Genomic DNA, 16,429 nt, shown 5'->3' with positions numbered 1-16,429 from the left:
AGGTAGAGAATTTAGAATGTGTGAAGAAAAAAACCCTATATCCTAAAAAGACAAATCAATAGAAACATGAACTAAAAGAAATAAAGGGGATTTTTAAAGAAAGGGAAACAAGAAACTCAACTTCATTAGTGATCAACAAATAAAAGGTAAAGTTTAAGAGCAGCCAAACTTAAAGTCTTAAACTATCAAATATTGACAAAGATATAAATTTATGGGAATGCCAATGAGATACTGAAACATATACAAATGATACAATTACTTTAAGTTATAATTTGTTACTTTATAAACTCTAGCTGTGATGATTTGATAATAGTAAGTCATCTGAAGAACCTTATTCTTGAACTTTATCAGCAACCAATTAGTTTGAAGACTCTCAAGCATAATGCCCAAACATCAAGAATTACTTTTTTAAAGATTTTTTATTTATTATTTGAAAGGCACAATTACAGAGAGAAAGAGAGAGAGGGAGAGAGGGAGAGACAGAGATTTTCCACCCCTTGGGTCATTCCCCAAATGGCCACCACAGCCAGAGCTGGGTAAGGCTATAGTCAGGAGCTAGGAGCTTCTTCCAGGTCTCCAATGTGGCTTCTACTGCTTTCCCAGGTGCATTAGCAGGGAGCTGGATTGGAAGAGCAGCAGCTGAGACTTGAACCATTACCCCATAGGATGCTAGTGCTATAGATGATGGCTTTACCCATTATGCCATAGCACCGGCCCCTCATCAATAATTCTTATTAGCTTTTTCCATGACAGGTTTATTCAGTCATGTTTAAAAAATATTACTCTAGAAAATTCTCTTACATAACTTAAGAAATATGAAGACTAATGTTCATAACAACACCATTTACTATAGCAAGAGACTAAGTTTGTCATATATTACCTTAATTGTGTTCTACACCCAATTTCCTTAAGATTTTTCATCCTGAAAGGATGTTATATTATCAAATGTTTTCTCTGCATCTATTGAGAGAATGACATGGTTTTTAGTATTCAGTTTGCTAAAGTGATGTATCACATTTATTGATTTGTGATTGTTGAGCCATCCCTACATACCAGGGATAAATCCCACTTGGTCCAGAGGAATGATCATTATGTTGTGTTAGTTGATTCAATTAGATAGCATTTTGTTGAGTATTTTTGTATCTATGTTTATCAGGGATATTTGTCTATAGTTTTATTTCTCTGTTGTATGTATTTCTTTCTTTCTTTTTGTTTTGACAGGCAGAGTGGACAGTGAGAGAGAGAGACAGAGAGAAAGGTCTTCTTTTTTGCCGTTGGTTCACCCTCCAATGGCTGCCGCGGCTGGTGCGCAGTGGCCGGCACACCGCGCTGATCTGAAGCCAGGAGCCAGGTGCTTCTTCCTGGTCTCCCATGCGGGTGCAGGGCCCAAGAAGTTGGACCATCCTCTACTGCACTCCCAGGCCACAGCAGAGAGCTGGCCTGGAAGAGGGGCAACTGGGACAGAATATGGCACCCCGACCGGGACTACAACTGGGTGTGCCAGCGCTGCAGGCGGAGGATTAGCCTATTGAGCCGTGGCGCCGGCCTGTTGTATGTATTTCTGATTTTGGAGTTAAGGTGATACTAGCCTCATAGAAGGAGTTTGAGAGGATTTCCTCCCTTTCAATTGTTTTAAATAATTTAAGATGAATCAAATTAATTATTCTTTAAAAGTTTGATAGAATTAAGCCATAAAGCCATGTGGCCATGTACTTTTTTTTTTTTTTTTATTAAGGTCTTTTACTAATTTAATCTCTGCCTTGGTTATTGGTCTCTTTAGGTTTTTCTATGTCCTCATCACTCAATTTTGGTAGATTATATGTGTCCAGAAATCCATCTATTTCTTTTGTATTTTCCAATTTGTTGCCATTTTGCTGTTTACAGTAATTCCTGAAGATTCTTTTTATTTCAGATGTATTGTTACATCTCCTTTTTCTAGCTCTCTGTCCACTGATAGAAGATTTGGCCAGAGCCATTGGGCAAGAAAAAGTAATTGTAGAAATTCAAATTGGGAAGGAGGAATTCAAACAATCCCTGTTTGCAGATGACATGATTCTATATATAGAGGATTTCAAAGACTCCACTAAGAGACTATTGGAACTCACAAAACAATTTGGCTAAGTGGTAGAGTATAAAATTAACACCAAAAATAAATAACAAAACATTAAAGAAAGAAATACAAGAAGACACAAAAAATAACTGGGAGTATCTTCAACATTTCTGGATTGGAAGAATTAACATCATCAGAATGTCCATAATACCCAATGCAATTTACAGTTTCAAGGCAATCCCATTCAAAATACCAAGGACATTCTTTTCTGATATAGAAAACTCAATGCTAAAATTCATACAGAAATTTGACCCAGAATAGCCAAAACAATCTTAAACAATAAAAAAAGTGGGAAGCATCACAATATCAGATTTTGAGACATACTACATGGCAGTTATATTCAAAACAGCCTGATGCTGGCACAAAAATAGACATGCAGACCAATGGAACAGAATAGAATCCCCAGAAATCAATTCATGCATGAGAACGGAGATTATAAAACCTTGGAGAAAGGACAGATGCTTCAACAAATGGAGCCATCAAGTTACTAGAGGAAAACTTTGGGAAAACTCTGCAAGACATTGTCATAGGCAAGAATTCTTGGAAAAGACCCCAGATGTACAGGAATAAAAGCCAAAATTGACAAATGGCATTTTATCACGTTGAGAATTTTATGCACTTCAAAGGAAGCACTCAGCAAAGTGACAAGGCAACTGAAAGAATGGGAGAAAATATTTGTAAACTATGCAACTGACAAAGGACTAATATTCAGAATCTATTAATAGCTCAAGAAACTCAACAATAACAAAGCAAACAATCCAGTTAAGAAATGGGCAAAGGACATGAACAGGCATTTTTCACAGATTGAAATGCAAATGACAGACACTTGAAAAAATGCTCAGGATCACTAGCCATCAAGGAAATGCAAATAAAACCACAATGAGGTTTCACCTTACACCAATTAGTTAGGAGGGTATCATCCAAATATCATAAAATTATAAATGCTGGCAAGAATTTTGGTGGAAAAGTACTCACATACACTGTTGGTAGGAATGTAAACTAGTACAGCCATTATGAATGAAAGTATGGGTACTCCTCAGAAACATGAAAACAGATCTATCATATGAACCAGTCATCCCTTTCCTGGGAATTTATCTAAAGGAAATGAATTCACTATATGAAGGAATTATTTGTACCCCTGTGTTTATTAAAGTTCAATTCACAATAGCTAAGATACGGAGTCAACTCAGATGTCAATCAACTGATGACTGGATAATGAAAATGTGGTATATGCAGATGATGAGGTACTCCTCAGCCTTAAAAAAGAATTAAATCTTTTTTTCACAACAGAAATGGATGCATCTGGAAATCATTATTATTAGCAAAATAAGCCAGTCCCAAAAAGACACAAAATATATTTTCCTCTGATATTTGGTAATTAATAAAGAATACATAAATATGGTAATGAAATGAACACCTTCTGATTTGATTGTTGCTTTTAAACATTGTCATACTATTTTGTATCTGCTGTCCTTCTACTTTTTACTTATTGAATATTATGATTAATGGTTAATGGAATATTATGGTTAAGTTTGTGATTATAAAGTGTATTTAAATTATATTTTTGCAGAAATAAAGGAAAAAAGAAAGGCAGGATAGGGGGATTGAGGGAGAGAGAACAGGATGGGGAGATTTATGTTTATCTTCCTAGAATTGGGATGAAATACATGAAAGCTTTTCAATTTACATGAAGAAAATTTTTAAAAAATAAAAAAAAAATACTGTGGCTAACTTAAATTGCTGCAAAGCATAGGTTAAAACAACTGAGGAGTAGCAAGATAGCCTAATAAGTTGTCTACTTGCCTCCTTCTCTACTAATAAGAATCAGAACTATGGGTGAAGAGCTATAATTTGAGTTGAGTGGCAATGGAAACTAGCAAGGGAGAGATGAGAACCCTGAAAGTCAGAGAGACCTGGGAAGGTAACACAGATAATGGAATAAAGCATATTGGTACGATGAACCTGTATTACAAGGAAAAGGGTGAATGTAAGAAGCACAGTTGTACCCATTACTGAAGATGCTGCAACACCACTGAACAGTTGTCACAGCCTTGTAGCCCAGTTAGGAGAGCTGCTTAGAATCCACTCTAGAAGCTGTGCTTCAGAGAAAGACCTTGCATTGTCTTCCCTGCTTGAGAACTCCAGAGCCTAGGCTATTGTAGTACAGTGATAAATTGGGGCCTCATTAATACTCTTGGTCCACTATTGACCTGGAGCTGCCGCTGGACTGGAAGGCTCAAACTCCATGCACTACCTGCTACTGTAACCAGCTTATGTATACTTAGCTTCAGCTGCCGCTGGAGTGATGGCGTGTAGTGTACTCCACATGTACTTTGCCACCATTGCTTCTGTTCTATCCATGACCCATGGTGGGTGAATTCTCCTGGCCACCAACATGGAAATGAGAACCAATGAGCAGGAGTAGTTTTATTTATATAAGACAGAGTAATCTTAAAGATAAAAACTATAAAAAAAGAACATGTCACTATACAAAGATCAAAGAATCCATTAAGTAGGAAAATATGATTTTAAACATATAGGCACCTAATGCCAGAATATCCAATTTTATAAAATAACATTACTAGATATAACAGAGAGAAGGGATTTCAATTAGTGAAATACTTCAAAACTTCACTTTCATCAATGGACAGACCATCTTGAGGAAAGAATCAGCAAGGAAAAACATCAAAGTTAAACTAATGTGACAAAATGGACCTAAAAATGTATAGGACATTTTATCTAACAGCTATAGAATACAGGACATCGTCAAAAAGCTCATGGAAATGTACATTAATAAAAAAGTATGTGTGAGTTTCAAAAGTTTTTGTACCATGGTAAACTTTTCTTTGTGGCTATCTTCTCAGCAGAGGCAACTGCAGCAGCTCAGGTGTGTGCACAAAGAAATGGATGGGGAGAAGGAGCCATTTCAACATCAGTACCAGTTACAGAGACCCTTGTACACACCCAGCAACTAGTGGGGAGTAGGCATGATTGTGAGTAGGGATGTGGCTGGTGGCTATTGTGCATGTGTGTGATCCAAGGATTTTACCAGAGGGGAAAGTTCACATTCCTCACTGACTTTGAGTCTGGCTGGAAGGATTGACAGGGGCTGGGCACCCTGACTGTAGGATATCTCCAGGCTTTCATCATATCACAGGCTCTGGGGCTCAAACCACCTAGGCGGAGCACTCACAGGCAACTGGATATGGGAAAATCTCAGCCTCTCTGCGGATGGGACAGGCTAGTCGGGTGGAGCAGACCCTGTACACAGCATGACTATTGGAGCCTTGTGTGCTGAGACTGTGGGGAATTTGTGACTGCATAGAGGGCACAGGGTGTAGGAACATCTTTGGGCAATCACTGTGTATTTTTACATGCTCAGAGCTACCTGATTGCCTGGGGTGGGTCATTGCAGTGGGATCCATGTTCACAGTGAAGACTGCACATAACCTTTGTTCGATTCATGCAGAAGCACAGATGAGCATTGCACCCACTGAGGACTAACACCCAAGCATTGATCATCTTGGAAGAGACGAGGTGAGGGTATAATTATGCCAAAAGTGGTGACCATGACCCCCTTTTCTAATAACAAGAGGAGACTTACCGTGCCCAACCTGGGTATTACCTTGGATACTCACTCCATTATGGCACACTGACCAGACCTCTCTGGGCACACCCACCACACTTCACTGGATATTCACTGAAAGAGCAGATACTCCATTAAATCACAGAGACATAATTCAAGGATAAAGGCCAGTAAAAGAAAAAAAACCTACTGGTATATCAACAAATGCCTAAAAATTAATGCACGCATTCAAGATACAAGAATAAGGATGACAACATGACCCACCCCCCATACAAAAAATCACTTAAATACTGAAATGTGAAGATGAAGAGATTGATGAAATGCCTGAAATGAAATTCAAAAGGTTAAACATAGGATTACTCACAAGAAATGAGAAGCAAATTCATGAATAAAAGAAATCCATACATGACATGAAGGAAAATTTTTTCCAAGAAACTAATTTGAAGAGAAGTCAAAATGAAATATTAGAAATGAGGAATTCAATACATCAAATAAAAAATATAGTAGAAAGCATTAACAACAGACTTAGTTAGGAACAAGAAATAATATCTAAGCTAAAAGACAAATCTTTGAAAATTCTTCAGTCAGACCAAAAAAGAAATTAGAAAAATTAAAAACAGTGTTGGAGATTTATGGGATACTATCAAATGACACAAACATATGTGACTTAGGAGTCCCTGAAGGTGTAGAAAGAAATAGATTAGGAAGCCTATTTAGTGAAATAATCACAGAAAACTCCCCCAATTTGGAGAAACAAAGAGACATCCAGGTACAGGAAGCACTTAGGCCTCCTAATAGACCAGAAAAGATCTTCACTATGACACAGTGTAGTCACATTTTCAACAGTAAAAAATACAGAAAATATTCTAAAATGTGCAAGAAAGAAATGCCAGATTACTTTCAGAAGATCTCCAATTAGACTGACAGCTGACTTTTCCTCAGGAACTATAGGATAGGAGGGAATGTAGAAACATATTCCAAGTCTTAAGTGAAAAAAAAAAAAAAAAAAACCTGTCAACCCAGAATATTTTATACTGCAGAGCTCTTATTTATGAATGAAGGTGAAATAAAGGCCTTCCATAGCAAACAGAAAATGAAAGACAGAGGGTCATAGAAGAAATCAAAAGAGAATCAACAAATTTCTTAAAATGAATGAAAATGTCAATATAACCTATCAAAACTAATTGATATACAGTCACAGCAGTATTAAGAGGGAAGTTTAGGGGCTGGCACTGTGGTATAGCAGGTAAAGCCATCACCTATAGTGCCAGCTCAAGTCCTGGCTGCTCTACTTCCAATCCAGCTCTCTGCTATGACCTGGAAAAGCAATAGAAGATGGCCCAAGTCCTTGGGTGCTTGCACTTTTGTGGGAGACCCAAAAGAAGTTCCTGAATCCTGGTTTCAGATCAGCATATATTCGGCCATTGTGGCCATCTGGGAAGTGAATCAGAGGATGTAAAACTTCTCTCTCTCTCTCACTCCCTCTCTACCTCTCTATAACTCTACCTTTGAAATAAATGAATAAATCTTTTTTTTTAAAGAAGGAAGTTTATAGCAATTGGTGACTACCTCAAGAAATAGGAAAGGCATCAAACAAATGAGCTACAGATACATCTCAGGAACATAGCAAAACAACAATAAAGCAAACCCAAAACTAGCAGGAGGAAAGAAATAATTAAAATTAGAGAAGAAATAAGCAAAATTGAAACAAAAATACAAAAGATAATTGAAATTAATGGATGGTTTGTTGCAAAAATAAAATTGATACAACATTGTTCTAACTAAGCAAAAAAGAAGAAGACACAAATCAATAAAATCACTATTGAAAAAGGAAATGTAACAATAGATACCATAGAAATAAAAAGAATCATCAGCAATTACTACACACAGCTACAAGTCAACAAATTAGAAATCCTAGAAGGAATTGGTAGATTTTTGGACACATACAATCTACCAAAATTGAATCATTAAGTCTTAGAAGACCTAACAGAACAATAACTATGACAGAGGTTGAATCAGTAATAAAGACACTCAACAAAGAAAAACCCAGGACTGGATGGCTTCACTGCTGGATTCTACCAAACATTTAAAGAAGAACTAATTCCAATTTTTGTCAAGCTATTCAAAACAATTGAAAGGGAGGGAATCCTTCCAAACTCCTTCTATGAAGTCAGTATCACCTTAATTCCTAAAACAGAAAGAGATACAGCAGAGAAAGAGCAGCATACACCAATATCACTGATGAACATAGATGCAAAAATCCTCAAAAAAAATACAAGCTAATCAAATCCAACAGCACATCTGAAAAAAAGTAGATGTGTAGACCAGTGGAACAGAATAAAACTCTAGAAATCAATCCATGCATCTATACCAACTTATCTTTGATGACAAAGGAGCTAAAATCAAATCCTGAAGCAAGGATAGTCCCTTTATCAAATTGTGCTAGGCCAACTGGATCTTCGTATGCAAAAGTATGAAACAAGTCTTGTACCTTACACTTTACAAAAAATCCACTAAGAAGGACCCAGAATCTAAATTTATGACTAGATACCATCAAATGACTAGAGAACTCTGGGGAAACTCTGCATTGATATAGGCAAGGCTTCTTGGAAAAGACTCTGAAGCACAGGCAATCAAAGACAAAATGGACAGATGGAATGGCATAAAATTAAGAAGCTTCTGTACTGCATAAGAAACACTCAGCAAAATGAAGAGGCAGCCAACAGAATAGGAGAATATATTTGCCAGCTATGAAACTGATAAAAGAATAGTATCCAGAATTTATAAAGAACTCAAACTCAACAATAACAAAACAATCCAGTTAAATGGGCAAAGGACTTGAATAGGCATTTTTTAACAGAGGAAATTCAAATGGCCAACAGACACATGAAAAAATGCTCAGGATCACTAGTTATCAGGGAAATGCAAATCAAATCACAGTGAGGTTTCACCTCACTCCAATTAGAATGGCTGTCATACATAAATCAGCAAACAATAAATGCTGACAAGTATGTGGAGAAAAAGGTACCCTACTCCACTGCTGGTGGGAATGTAAACTGGTGCAACCACTGTGGAAGATATTATGGAGATACCTTGCAAATCTGAATATAGAGCTACCATATAACCCAGCCACTTCTCTCCTGGGAAGTTATGTAAACAAAGTGAAATCAACTTATGAAAGAGTCATTTGTTCCCCCATGTTCAATGCAGCTCAATTCACAATAGCTGATGTGGAATTCACACAAATATCCACGTACTGAAGACTGGATAAACAATATATGGTATATATACACGATGGTACACTACACAGTAGAAAAAAATGAAATCCCATCTTTTGCAACAAAATGGATACAAGTAGGAACAATTATACTTAGAGAAATAAGCCAGTCCCCCAAAGACAAATACCATATAATTTCCCTGATCTGTGGTAACTAACAGAGTACCTAAAAGGTAATCTGTAGGAGTGAAATTGACTTTGATATTCAATGACTCTTTACAACCCTTGTCTTGACTATTGAGGAACAGTGTCTTTTCCATTATTTTATTTTGTTTAAGGAATACAATTTCATGCATTTAATATATACAGATTTGTGAACATTATGATTCTTCCCCCTTTCTCCCTACCACCTATACTCCTACCTTTCTTCCTCCTCCCTCTTCTTACTATTTGTTGAACTCTTTACTTAGTGTAGAGTTAATCTGCTGAGTATTAATTAACTGAAATAGATCTTTGTAAAAATTTAGAGTGGGAATAGGAAAGGGAAGAGGAAGAAAGGTGGGAGTGTGGGCGGGATGGAGGATAAAGTAGAAAATATCACTATGTTCCTCAATCTGTATACAGGAAATGCATGAAATTTGTATACCTAAAATAAAATTTTAAAAAACCCTTATCTTTTCAATCAAATTTGCCATGAATTTTTTTGTCAGGTAAGTCATATTTGCTACTTTTCAGGATGCTAGATCTGAAGTGGAAGAGTTGGGACTCAAACCCCAATCTCCAATATGGAATGTGAGGATCCACAGCGACAACTAAACTCTGCCAAGTCCTTGTCCCTTCAAGGACTTATTTGATGTGCCTTTGTACACATTGCTTTCATCCCCACAGCCTATGTTATATATTTGTTTATTTGACCAAGGCAAAGTGGAAAGCTACTTACTGTTCACTATAATGCATGGCTGTTCATATTCTCATGTTCTTCTTTTCCGTCAGAAGAAATTGTATAATCTTGACATCTCATAGCTCAGGTCAGGGCCTATGCAGGAGAGTAAAATTATTTGAATAAATAACAGGTACCACCAAATGTCACTATGAAAACATAGGAATGAATGTTTCCATAGAAACCCTAAGACTTTGTACTATATTTATGATGGTATCTATTTATCATAACTCCAGTTTTTGTTGCTTTTACACATGTAACAAAAATAAGAAATAGCCCATAGCAGAAGAATTGAGACCACAAATATGACATACATATGACCTAAGGAAAATCTATCTACTCATCTCGCCAACTATTTACCTATCCATGCATTCAATAAGTAGTGATTTCTGTTTTTGCCAGCCTGCCTGTACCCCAGGAATACAGTAGTAAACAAGAGAGATAAAAATCTAAGCCCCCAAAATATCAATATTGCGGGAGTAATTTAAAATTAAAATTAAATAAAATTCAATTCTATAGTCAATTCCATATGGGGCTAAAAGCTCAGAATTAATAGCTTAATTTTGCATATGCTAAGTGTGTACTGCTAAGTCATTTTATGTTTCTTCCCAGCATTTTCCATAAATCTACCTATTTGCCTTAATTACCTCCTTTAATACCTACATACTCTTCCAAGTCAGGGCTGTTTGTTAGAAATACCGTCTTTACTGTTTCATACATGTTTCAATGTTACATGTTAATATTTGTTCACTTTATTTTTGGGAGTGAGGATTTGTCCAGGTTTCCCACATAGCTGTCACGGGGTGAAGTACTCCAGCAATCTTTCAATGCTTTCCTAGGCACATTAGCAGGGAGCTGGATTGGAAGTGGAGACGCTGATACTTGAACCAGACCACATATAGGATGCTTGTGCCACAGAAAATGGCTTAACCCGCTATGCCACAATGCCAGGCCCCTAATGGTATTGCTTGGAGAAATAGACCATGTTAATAATTGGCCTAGGGGCCAACACTGTGATGCAGCAGGTTAAGCGGCCACCTGCAGCACTGGCATCCCATAGGGGTACCAGTTTAAGTCTCAGCTGCTCTACTTCCAATCCTGATCCCTACTAAAGAGCTTGGGAAAGCGGTGGAAGATGGTCCAAGTTCTCAGGCCTCTACACCCATGAGGGAGTGCCCGGCTAAAGTGCCTGGCTCCTGGCTTCAGCCTGGCCCAGCTCCGATCCTTGTGGCATTTGGAGAGTGAACCAAAGGATAGAATATTTCTCTCTCCCTTTGCCTTTGCCTCTCTCTCTGTACCTCTGCCTTGCAAATAAATAAATATATCTTAAAAGTAAAAAGAAAAAAGAATTGGCCTTGACTACAGTCATCCTTACCATGTTTAAAGTGCAACTTTGCATAAATGTTGCAGGATAATGCATGAATTGTGTATCACAACATAGGATATTTTAAATAGAACACTGGTAGCAATTTAAACTTCTTCATTTATCCCTCTGTAAAAATACTAATTAACAATGTTTCTTTTTTTCCAGGCATGTGTAAGTGGGTTACGTATATTAATTTAATTAATTAAATTTAATATTCACAACATCTCTAATAAGTAGGTCCCTTTTTGCTTCCATTTTCTAATTTGAAAAATCAGATACAAAGTTACCCAAAGTCATTCAGATATTAAATGGAAGAATAGGAACCAAATCCAAGAATATTGGTTTGAGAACATTTGTGGTAACTGCTATTTGTACTACTTCTCTTCTAAAATTAAAAAAAAAAAAGAAAGAAAATATCCAATGGAAAATATGTCAGTTTAGCATCTACTCATGTATGATGCTCATAAATTTATATTACTACTCTATTTTTAAAAGTTTAGAGAACTGAAATTTTTGGAGATTACATATTTTTCCTAGGAAGACATTGCTAAAAGTTAGCAATTTGTGGCTTTTGGGAAGTGAACCAGCATGTGGGAGCTCTCCCATTACTGTCTTTTATGTCTATCTCATACATACATACATACATACATACATAAACAAAAATTTATAGTAAATAAAGTTTAAACAAGTAGTAATTTAAAGGCTTATGCATGGGTTATTTATCATAATCCAGATTTACAACAGAAATCTTTGATATTTTTCCATTTGTTCATTCTTCTCCAAAACAACAAATCAATTTCTATCCAAATCTGTGATTGCAGAGCATGACCTACTCTTCCTTGCATTGCCCTAACTAGTGAGATGGAAAAAAAAAAAAAGACTTTTATCCTCCTAATCTGTGTTCTTTGCTTAGCCTATGAAACACTTGCCTATTGAAATATCTGAATATAGATTTAATGACACATTAGGCAAATACTTCTTGAAGTCATAATCTAAATGGGTAACACAGTAACATACTTTTCTTTCCTTTTGAGAAACCACCTGTTTTGACCCGATGTGTCACGATATTTAAAGTACTTTCCATTGACTGGTTCCAGTCCCATGCTTGGTGCTGGTAACTGCATATCATTTCATTGTAAGCCATTTCTAGGATCCAGGAGGCATATTTTACTTCTATATTTTGCAAGGACACTTTATTGTTAGTTAAATCTGAATCAATGATATAATTAGTGATTTCTCTTAACTCTTGCAATCATAAAGAAATCAGATAAACAGATTATGAAAAAATCAATTACTTATTTAAATATGGTCTATGCTCAGTTAACTATTCAACAGTGATAAAGCATTTCTTTTGTGTCTGCTCAAATATAAGAAATAAACCTGATGGGAAACATATCGGGACTCAGAATTTTAGTATTCATTGCTCAGTGTTGTGGAATCTAGTTGGGGAGAAGACTAAAAAGAAATATATTTATTGAAATATGTTTTTATCCCATTAATTTTTGAGGCCTGTTAATAATGGAATATTAGACTTCTCTTTCCCTCCCTCTCAAACACTACACAGAAACACACAGCACACACGTGAGCAAAATACTGCCCTGCTACTGTGTAAACCATTAATGCTTACCACAGAAACCTAAACTCTTCCTTGACTTTTATAGGTTTACCCTTGGGAAGAAAAACTTTATCTTGAGGATGAAGTATAAGAACATTCTGTCTCTACACAGGCTACTTTTAAAGCAACATTAACAGTTGAGCTGATACCACATTTTTCTCCTGCATCAGGCGTTGAACTTTCAAGGGGAATAACTATTTTTTAAGTAATTCCCGACAACATCATTGACTGGCACACCATAATCTTTCTATATTACCGGAGACAAATCATTTTCAGACATGTCTAATAAGAGAGAGTCACCCATCCATAATAGTTACAAAGTCTATTGATATCTTGACATTTTATTTTCATTACTTATAAATATGCCCTCCACTAACTGATGAAGGCCACCTCTGACCACAAAGGTTAGCTTGTTTTTCCTGAGACAGACTTAATGTAGCCTATGAACCCATGATTCATATTTGCAGAGCACAGAGCCTGAGAGGTTTGGGCCCCTGACTAACCATAACAAGAGGCAGTCATACCATCAAGGCTACAGTTCAGAGCTCCCTTCTGTAGCAGTGAGGTCATTTTAATACTGATAATATAACTGTAGAAAGAAATATTTTCTCAATCTCCATCTTTCATGGCAGATGACACATATAGGATTCGAAGACTTTCAAGCCATAGGGAGCCTTGTGAGAAATAACTTTCCAACATCTTTGAAAAGTTAAGAATCTCTCAAGCAACTCAAAGCGTGTACATTATAACTATGAACACTTTATAACACCTTATACAAATCTGCAAACCGGTAATCATGTTATTGATATGTGCCTCAGCATTTACAGACTGTCAAGTTTTCCAGTTTATTCATTAAGCTTATAGAGGCTTTTTTTTTTTTTTAAAGAATAGTATTATTTTACATAAGGATTTTAACTCAGGAAAAGAGAATGAAAAACTAGCACATCTGTAAATGCATCACATTTTTAAAGAAATACCAGTGTCATCAGAATGAATATGTACTTTACAAAAGAGTTGCATTAGGAGAATGAATAATTTGCATCTAAAATTTGGAGGGAGGGTACTGTGGGAAGTATCACTATGTTCTTAAAATCTCATATATGAAATACATGAAGCTTGTATACTTGAATAAAATTTAAAAAATTTTAAAGAATTTAGCAATATGATTTAATATTAACACATTTTAATTTGATTCACTATGAGTGGGCAGGTCATCAGACTCTCTTTAAAGAATTACATCTTGCCCACAAATAGCTGAGAGATGGTAGGTGCTATTTTGGGCATAAAGGCCAGTGCAGAAGCTTTTGTCCATTCGCCCTGCAACTGGCCAGGCAAGAAGCCATCTTGTCAGTGGTGTTGGTGGCAGAAGCTCAGGTGCTCACTTCTGGCAACTGATGGGGAGAAGGCAACATTGTAGAATGAGTGGTGGCCGAAGCTGGCAGCTTTCCTGAAAGTGTGTGATCTAGATATTCTACCAGAGGGAAATGTCTGCTGCATTCCCCGCTGAGTTTGAGTTTGGCTGGGAGAATTGACAGGGAGCTGGGCATCCATGTAGGACTGCAAGATGCCCCCAGCCTCTCAACATATCACAGGCTCAAGGGCTCAAACTGCCTAGGTGGAGCACACACACACAGCTGGCTATGTAGACATCTCTGCCTCTCTGTGGGCAGGACAGGCAAGAGGGCAGAACAGATAGTCTGTACCCTATGACTGTGGAATCCTTGTGCACTGAGACCAGGGGAACACTGAGACTGTATGAGAGCATGCAGGGTATAACTGGGTCTCTGGGGGGAATTAATGGGAGTAGCTCAAAATGCTTAGAGCTCTCTGATGGCCTGGGTGAATCCCTGCAACAGGATCCATACTTCACACTCAGGACTGTGCAGATTATTTGTGCAGTTCATACAGCAGTATGGATGAGTATTGCACCCACTGTAGGCTAACCCCTGGCCATTGATCAAGTTAGAAAAGAGGAGGTGAGGGCATGGTTATGTCAACATATATGATCATACCCTAGTTTCTGCTAAAAAGAGGAAATCTACCATGTCCAATTTGGGTGTCAGTCAGGATAGTTGTACCACCCTGGAGCACTGACCAGAGCTCCCTGGCACACCCAGCACACAACTCTGGATATTCACTGAAAGAACAGAAAATTCACTAATCCAGAGGCATAATTCAAAGCCATTTGAGATAAAAAACCAACAAGTATTTCCACAAATACCTAAAAATAAATGTAGAAATTCAATAAACAAGAATTAAGAAAACAAAATCACCACTCAAATGAAAACAGCACTTCAATATAAATGTGAAAATGAAGGTATTGATGAAATGGCTGAAACAGATTGCAAAACATTAATCATAGGATTACTCACAAGCAATGAGAAAAAATTCATGAATTGAAAAAATCCATACATAACATCAATGAAAATTTTCTCCCATGAAATTGAGATTTTGAAGAGAAATCAAAATATTAGAATTGAAGATTTCAATATGTTAAATAAAAATACAGTGACAAGCCTTAACAACAGACTTAATGAGGCAGAAGAAGGGATATCTGAATGAGAAGACAAATTTTTGGAAATTTTTAGTCAGACCAAACAAAAAAGAGTAAGAAATAAGAAACATTAAAAACAGTGTTGGAGATTTGTGAGATACTATAAAGTGACCAAACATATATGTCACAGGAGTCCTTGAAGGTGTGGAAAGAGAAAATGGATTAGTAGACCTGTTTGGTGAAATAATCACAGAAAAGTTCCCCAACTTGGAGAAAGAAATGGATGTCCAGGTACAGGAAGCACATAAAACTCATAACAGACATGACCAGAAATGATATTCACCAGAACACATTGTAGTCAAATTTTGACAGTAAAACAAAGAAAAGATTATAAAATGTACACAAGAGAAATGTCAGATTACTTTCAGAGAATCTCCAAATCTGCAATTAGATTCACAGCTGACTTCTTATCAGAAACTCTACAGGCTAAGAGAGAATGGAAAGGTTTAGTCCGTATTAAGAGGAAAAAAAATCTGTCAATCTAAACCAGAATACTGTACCCTGCAATGCTCTCATTCATGAATGAAGATGAAATAAAGACCTTCCCTATCAAACATAAATTGAAAGAATTTGCCACCACTCACCCAACCTTATATTTGTTGCTTAAGAATGTGCTACACACAGAAACACAGAAAGAATGTTATCATTTGTGAAAGAATGTGAAGACAGAAAACCTCCCAGTAAAATTACAAAGGAAATCTAAAGTAAACAATAGGAATATTTATGGGAAAATGGCAGGGCCAAATCATTACTTGTCAATAGTTACCTTGAATTTAAATGGCCTAAACTCTCCATGTAAAATATATAGGCTGTTTGAATAAATTAATAAACAACATCCATGTATTTTCTACCTTCAAGAAACACACTTCACCAACAAAGATACTCACAGACTGAAAGTGAAAGGATGGAAAAATATATTCATGGTACCAGAAACCAAAAAAAGAGCTGGTGTAGCCATCCTAACATCAGACAAAATAGACTTGAACACAAAAACTGTCAAAAGAGAATAAAAGGGCTCTATGTAAGGAGTAAGGAATCAAT

Source organism: Oryctolagus cuniculus, chromosome 3 (assembly GCF_051225735.1).
Source record: "Oryctolagus cuniculus isolate XC-2025 breed Fujian yellow rabbit chromosome 3, ASM5122573v1, whole genome shotgun sequence".
NCBI classification, from domain to species: domain Eukaryota; kingdom Metazoa; phylum Chordata; class Mammalia; order Lagomorpha; family Leporidae; genus Oryctolagus; species Oryctolagus cuniculus.
Note: the sequence above shows the minus strand (reverse complement) of the source record.